Source organism: Hermetia illucens, chromosome 2 (assembly GCF_905115235.1).
Source record: "Hermetia illucens chromosome 2, iHerIll2.2.curated.20191125, whole genome shotgun sequence".
In the NCBI taxonomy this organism is placed as follows: Eukaryota; Metazoa; Arthropoda; class Insecta; order Diptera; family Stratiomyidae; genus Hermetia; species Hermetia illucens.
In genome coordinates this window covers 121,566,996-121,574,972 of record NC_051850.1, presented here as the reverse complement: position 1 = coordinate 121,574,972, position 7,977 = coordinate 121,566,996, and positions in this window count along the sequence as shown.

Genomic DNA, 7,977 nt, shown 5'->3' with positions numbered 1-7,977 from the left:
CGCCTCTTTGACCGAATATACGCAATCGACGAATCCTGGCAGAAGAGATTTTAGTCTTGGTACGACTTTATTCGTTTAACGTTCGATTTGCATCGAAATGTCCAACATCGACAGCAGAACTCTCTCCTCAGGACCAGCAATTGTTGTAAATCACTTTTTTAATTAATAATGCAGCATTATATATTCTTACTTTACTAAAACTTTATTTTATAAATATTGAATTAAAACAATATGCGGAGTCTGACCGCTGTAACGAGAAGCAACTCCAGAGAGAAAAAAATTGTTAACTAACTGTCAAAAAATAAATTCTTTTTTTTACGATTTTTTTCGTCAAATACCAAGGCCAACAACGCCACGGAGAACACCGGTGGTGGCATCTGTCACTGCGCCACAAGATGGGTCGATTCTCTAGAAGGATATTGGAGTTAAAGAATTATCACAGACTACGATATAACTTAATTCCAAATTGAATAGGGAAGGTATCACGCATATCTTTACCATTTTGGGCGTGACATATTGTTCGGCATGTGATATGATTCAGAAGAATTCGGAGCATGTTACTTATAATTGTTCAAGATTCATGTGAGTTTCTACCTGATAATATGGTGGACTATATACTAACCTCAGAAACACCTTGGAGGGCGATAGAAAAACTATTCATTAATTTTTCTATCGGCGATTCACACGATTGCTAAAGAAAGAGGAAATTCGGAGGAGATTATTAGTACCAATACGAGCCGCAATTCGTAACTGATCCTGCCCGGCGATGTAACACCAAAATGGCAGTTCCGGGGTGTACGCGAAGGAAAAGAAGGTGGTTTTAAACCAGATTTGAAACCTTTTCACCTTCGAACGCCAAAGGACAGAATCGATTTTAGTAAGGTTTTGTTTCACACGAAACCTTAAAAGCAAGATAAACAGTTAGATAGACAAACAGACAATGAACCAATTTCAATAAGGTTTTGTTTTTCCAAAACGTGCACATGAAAACAGAGTTGACAATAAATAAAACTTTGATTCGGCCCATCCTGGAGTACAGTAGCGAGACGTGAACGATAAACCTGGCTAGAGAGCAATAAAGAATGCTTTCAAACGTTGAATCCCTACGGGAATCTTAGGTCCAGCGGGGTGGGATGGCGAACAGCGATTGGAATACAATAGTGTACGTATACCCAGAAATGAGCCAGAAGCCGCGACCATATAAACATTCGAAAACCCCAGTGGGTAGGCTATGCGGTGCTTCAAAAAAGAAGTTGCCATCCAACTCTCCATTTGTGGTTACCATAGAAAATGTTACCACAATTCAGGGATAGGGTTGTCTATGTTACGCTGGCGCATACTTCACAGCATTTAATATATGGTATATGAATCTTAAGTCCGGGTGAAATCGTTTTTATGGTTTTGTGTAAAATAAAACCTTAGCGATCGACACGTAATTTTGTGAAAAGGCTGCAACTATGAAAGCTCACGCGTACAGTGAGTTACATAATTCTACACCAAATTTAAGGGTGGAGGGAATCCGCATACATTCAAATAGGCTGTATTTTTTTACCAAATATGGTCAAGTAGGGTATCAAATGAAAGGTCTCGGTTTGGCGGCCTCCATACCGAAATCTATTCAAATGAAGTTAATAATAGTATATTGCCATAGTTTATAGTCATTGACTGTAAAACCTCCCTTCGGTTCATCCTAGATCCACGAAATTTTGCGGTAATATAGGCTATAAAATAAGGCATGATCTTACACAATTGAGTAGAAATCGCCTTATTACTAACAAAGTTACAATAAGTAAAAATTGTCGCTTCTTTGCAAATTCAAAAGTTTGAATATCCATATGCATATATTATGTGTTCCGTACTAATGGGACAAATGCACAGTCAAATGTCTTTATAAAAGAAATACACAAAACCTTTCATACCTGACGGGTCCAGCTTCCGGTTTCCCGACTTGTTTAAATTACCCTAAGTGTAATTCTGGGTTAAATTAGCATTCCATGAGATGTGAGACGTAATGGTTTAGTAACTTCTTTTTTCACTTAATATGATTACAGTTTATAGTCCAGGGAACTTTTCCTGATTAATTTTTTTGGATTCATTTGAATAAAATTTAATTTGTGAAAACCGTTCTAGATATCCCAGAAGGCGTGTCAGTAATAGAGCTCATTAGAGCCGGATACGAAAGGACGAACAACTGGTTAAAAGTACTAAAATCCAATTTATTCCCTAACATTAATGGTTCGCTAAAGTGTGCACAATATGTAGCATCTTCCACCTGCTTTACAAACAATGTGTGTAATGCACTGGTCCATAACCTTCCTACTCTTCCACCTATTCACATTTTTGGAATGAATGTAATATGCAATAGCAATAAAAACGCTAAACACCATCTTGCAAACAATCCAATCTTATTGTATTTTAATTATTTATAAACTGTAATTAATGCCAGTCAAATTTGAAACATCATGTCCGTGACATGCTTTATGCACCTCAATTTTTACGATCCTTGTTTTCTTATTCAATTTACTTAAAACCGCCATTATGTCTTGTACAAGAATCTTAAAAGCCCATAATAATGGTTTTTCTTCGGCGCGTAACAGATAAAATTTGATAATTATTCAATACTAATGGAAACGCTCCGAGGATACAACCAACAGATAACTGTTGACATGTATCTTGTACACGGACTGATGTAATTTTGAGTTGTACACGAGACTCGCAGAGCGTGAAATAACGACTTCATTTTGTGCAAAAGAAGGTTACTTGTTTGTAGCGGAGACCATAATTTTGGATTCATTATGAGCCCCACGAGTAATTGCCAAGGTTGCCTTGTTTTCGGCTCTTTGAGTGTTGGTGCATTTGCCATGAATGCTTGCTCAGATAGTTTCCACTGATATCAGGAAAACTGAGTGAGGATACGAGCCACGTAAAGATAACTGCACTTACTTCCAAACCAAGTCAAATGCTGAAATGGTGATACCAACTTTCAAATGACAAAACAAAAACAAAGGCCTTTCGAATGTGAAACACTTCTTTCGGGCAGCCTTTCTAAGTGTGTGGATTGTACTTACTCGACTTTCAAAACTTCTTCTAAATAAGTCGACATGTAGACTTTTGACAGTAATAAAGATATCACTGTCTATACGGTCGATTCCTAATGCTGCTAGTGCCGGGATTAAAATTCCATAACAGAAAAAATGAGGAAAAAAGTGATTCTGCAAGTCAGCCTGGCTTTAGCACCTTTGAACTAATAAAGAAATCCCATCCTGTTTTGATTTTGGCTCTTAAGGGCTTCTTATTTCAACACTAGACTTCTTAGCCTCCTACTTGAATGTAGCGGGTGACTTTTATATTTATTTAGGCGATCACAATAAATTCATCCAAGGTACAAAAACAACGCCAAACTGTCGGGTTCCATCTGAAGCCGCATCATACAAATGCTCTTAAGTATCTGTGAGCCTTTATATACAAATGCGGTATCTGTCAGAAGTGAAAAAATCTTAGGTCCGACTGCTAGACGAATGATAGATGATTTTTGTGTTTTTTGATGAATGGAGGAAAAAATCTTCAGAAAAGCGTTGCGTCACGGTATCATTTCTGATATTTTGATCTCCAATGCCAATCGTGAGTTGAAGTGATACCTTTTGCGGTTCTCATGTACCTTCTCGAGTTTCCGATTGAGAAATGAAGTTGCTTCTAGATAAAGATGGGGTTTCCATTGTTGATATTGGCTTATTAAGTGATTTCTTTGAAAATCTTTAATTCTATCTCAATTTGTGGTTCTGCTTTCCAGGTTAGTTATTTAAAAGAAAAGAAAAGAAAACCGTTCCAGATTTCATAAGTCAAAGTTTATTTTGATTCAGGGTTGGATACCCTCGTCCTGCTCTTTTAGTTAGTATTACAAAGAAAGAACGCAGTAACACTGAATTTACGAACCCTTACCAAAAAAGAAAACTCTTCTTCAGAGCTCCAGATTTGTGGGTGCTGGTTGTGTATCTCTTCGGGCTGTATCTATTGGCCTCTTGGGAGAATTAAGACGATTGGCCGCAATATGTTTACTCATTTCAATAACACAAATCCATTAGGAAAGACATATATCATCACCGTGTCAAAGTTGAGGCGGCTTGTAAACCAGAAAATAAACAACTCCAGAGCCTGGCAATCGATCCCGGGTTTATACAATTACGGCTTTTTACGTGTAGTACGCGTTATTAAGACACCGTATGTACGGATTAAAAATTTTGCTATCTAATGCCAACAGATACTCTCTTGGCATTGTAACAGTTCATGGTTTGTTTAGACTGGGCGCTTAAGCCGATCGACCACATATGTGCATGCAGATTTGTATCACATGTGTGTGCAAAATAAATTGAAAGCTGTCAATCAATTGTTCATAATCAAGGTGAAGTGAAGTATCTTAAGGTGAATAATATGGGTATTTTCGACGGCGTTTTTCAAAAGGTAAACATACAAATACTTTCATTGGAATGGCATTATTTTGGCTTAAAAATATCATGGAAATGCATTATGCAATGATAGATTTCATTGTAAGGTCAGCTTTTTATTTCGATAAGCATATTAGTAGTTTTTGGGTATTTTTGAGATTTTCGGTAATCTGAGGAGAATACCTTTTTCACGCTGTCCATATTCTCCCCTCTACAAGGGCTTACCAAAATCTAATTCAATCCTAAAATTGTTCAAGTAAGTCACCTGTCACTAAAACTTTATTCATTGATCACACGTTATGCTGTCTATAAAATCACGTGCAGTTGTCATAATTATATGGTTACCTACTCATTTTAGAGATCTTAACATATTGATACCTTCCTTAGGAGTGTTTCAGAATGAGTTGCAGGTTTGGAACAAGTTGAAAATTCGAACTTGCCTGGTTCGTGTATGAAAGGTTCTGTGGTTTTCTAATGGAGAATTTGGGGCGGATATCTCTCCTATGGATGTAGTTAAAAATATAATCGTACACTAGAAGAGAGTATTACTAAACAGGCTCCTCAAATTTTATAACCAATTTAATGAAAATAATGAAAAAAAAAATCAGTAAATATATCCATTATCCGTTTTCTGTTTTACAATAAATTGATAAAAGTGAGGTTTTTGCTTTAGAAACTGAGTGTTTTATTTCTCGATGTTAGCGAGATTCCAGCAGAAATACATTGAAAGTGTATGTGGTCCTTCATTAAGTTAGAACACTTAGTCATATATTGACAGGAGGTTGACGAACCTCTGGTAGGACCGACGAAAGGAGCCAGGAAACCAGGTGTGAGTTATGCTTTTGCCATTTTACGTTTCCGAAGCAAATAATCAATTGCCGCAAATCATCGAAAATCGTTGTACTGGCCAGATACGTAGGCGTTGTAGCGTTAACCGTGTCCTTACCAATATACGCAACCAAACTTAATACTGGTACACTGCGCACCGATGAATACACTAGATTGGCGCAAAACAGTCACTATATTGAGAGACTGTAAGGGAGCAGAACTATCGACGTGTGCTGGAGCTGATATACCAAGGGCAGATATGATGACAAATTACCTTTGCAAAGCTATTTCGATGGATGCAGAGAAGCTTCCGATCTCCGTAACCTTCCAAAATGGGAGTCTCTAGATGTGGTTGTGGAGATTATTCAAATGTAAACTATCAAAAGGAACAAGTGCTACATGAAGTATAGATTCGGTAACACCTCGATGTATGTGTACAACGGGAAATCGAAGAAAAACAATTGAAGCTATATTGGGTGGAATTGTGGAAGTTATGGAGTCCGAAGGGCAGAACCGAAGCAGCTGTCTATTAAAGAAGAAAAGCTTGACGTCAGGTTCTGGACATAAGTTGAAACCACTGAAATAATAGTTAATGACTACCACCAGGGAACACTACTTTAATTGTTTGAGAAGCATTCCACTGCATGGAATAAAAGTGAAACAACAAACAAAGGCCAATCAATTGGGATTTCCACTAGATTAAAAGCTACCCTAGTAGCTAAAGTCTGGAACTTATCTCGCGAAAGAAATGGTAGTGCACCACCACAACAATACGCTAGGCATACTATAATAGTATTATCCTATAGTAGCGCCCATGATTAATTATAAGACGGTAAACTGGCCAGAGAGAACTGAACTCGGTACAACAGTCAAATTGGCATTCTATCTTGGTAGCGTTTCGATTGCTTAAACCGAGGGTTCTATCCCTTCCCCTTAACAATGAAGTTTCATTGGGATCATGTTTCAAACGTATGTTTGAAACATGATGGAGCAACAGGCTCCAGACGGCTCCACCACAACAGAGGAAGGGGGCGCAGGGGTCATTGCTCCAATGGTAACGCAACGTAAATCAATGGGTAAGCATACCAGTAAATTTTAAATGGAAATGTACGCCATAAACAGGTGTGTCTATTTTAACCTGGAATGGAATTGAAAAGGGGGGAATATTACGATTCTAGCTGACAACTACCCCGCACGGTCAACCAGGTAGATTTCAAACTTATATGGGAATGACTTAATAAATGGTATAGGCTTCGCTTGCACAATAGGGTCTAGATATTTTGAGTTCCAAGGCAGATTGGCCTTCTATGGAGTTGGCAAAGTGATCACTAACTAGTCACTAAAATAAGGAAGGATTGGTTGAGGGAACTTTACTCGGTGAACCTACTAGAAATCGAATAGTTCAAGGTTTTCTTGGGAAGATATAAACCAAAGGTCTCAGCCGGTTGATTAAACCTCACCAACAAGGGCGTTAGGATTTTTGTAGGAATACTCAGGAAGCATTGCTGACTAAACTACTACCTAAAGAAGCTAAGCATATCTGAAGCCACTGTCTATAGATTTTGTAGGGAGAATGATGAAACAAAGTAAGTTAATGTACTTGGGAGAATACCAGGCTGAAACAACTAAAATTCCTATCGGTTATAGGAGTGATTTACATATTAAACTAATACACTATATGACTTGCGGTTTCGTCCGGGGCAGAGGTAACTCATCAGACACTGCCTGAGCTCTGTCTTAACAGCAGCGTGACCGAAGTGATTGGCATTTGCTCCCTTATATTAATTCAAAAAACGACATGAAAGTATGTTGCTCTCCAATTGGTCCGGTCCTCATTAAGTGGATGGCGGACTTAGTAATACTTCAATTGTTAAACAAGGTTTTATGTGCACTATAATCATCAGTGTGGCACAAAAGTTCTTTTAGGATGCAGTGTAACTTGCTATGATTCGGTTATTACTATCAAGCCTACCACACAGAAAAAACAAAGCAACAGAATTACAGAACTGCGCAACATGCAAAAATATTTACCATTCAGTTGCATAGCTAAAGAATTTTTATGACAAAAATGGCAGGATCCTATCATTCACTTCTGCTGGCAAGAACCTAGGTTCACAATAACGGGACCAGAATCTGCAGTTAGCGTTGAGCGACCCAGTTTCAAGTCTACTCTGAAGGGAGACTATGCAAGAATTTCCGCAGACGAATGAAGAAATTTGAATTTGCGTTGGCGAACGAAATTTTTTGTGGTCTCCAGTGCCAAATTTTTACTGTCCCTCAAAAGCAGAACATAAAAACCCTAACGGACCTTTTAACGGAATACTACTATAACTACTGCGATGGAAAAAAATCGGGATGGAGGCCTCCTAAGAACCCAAGCCACCGGGGAATAAATGAGAACTTGCAGGATCATTGTCTTGTACAGTAGCAGTTTTGACCCTATGGTGAGACATTTTGAGCGAACCAGTTTTTATAAGCTGAAATAAGCTCTGCTAGTAGTTAACAACCCTACGCGGATTTCATCGTCGTATCTGTTATGAATTGTCTATTTCGACCTTATAGTGTTTCCTGTTCACTCCTTGGTGGAGTATAGGGCATCAACACAGTCATATTGTGCTTCAGTTTCACTATCATCACACTTAACGCTGTGCAAGTGATAAGCTCACAGCAGTGAGATAGAGACAAGACGAACACAAAACAGCGAGAT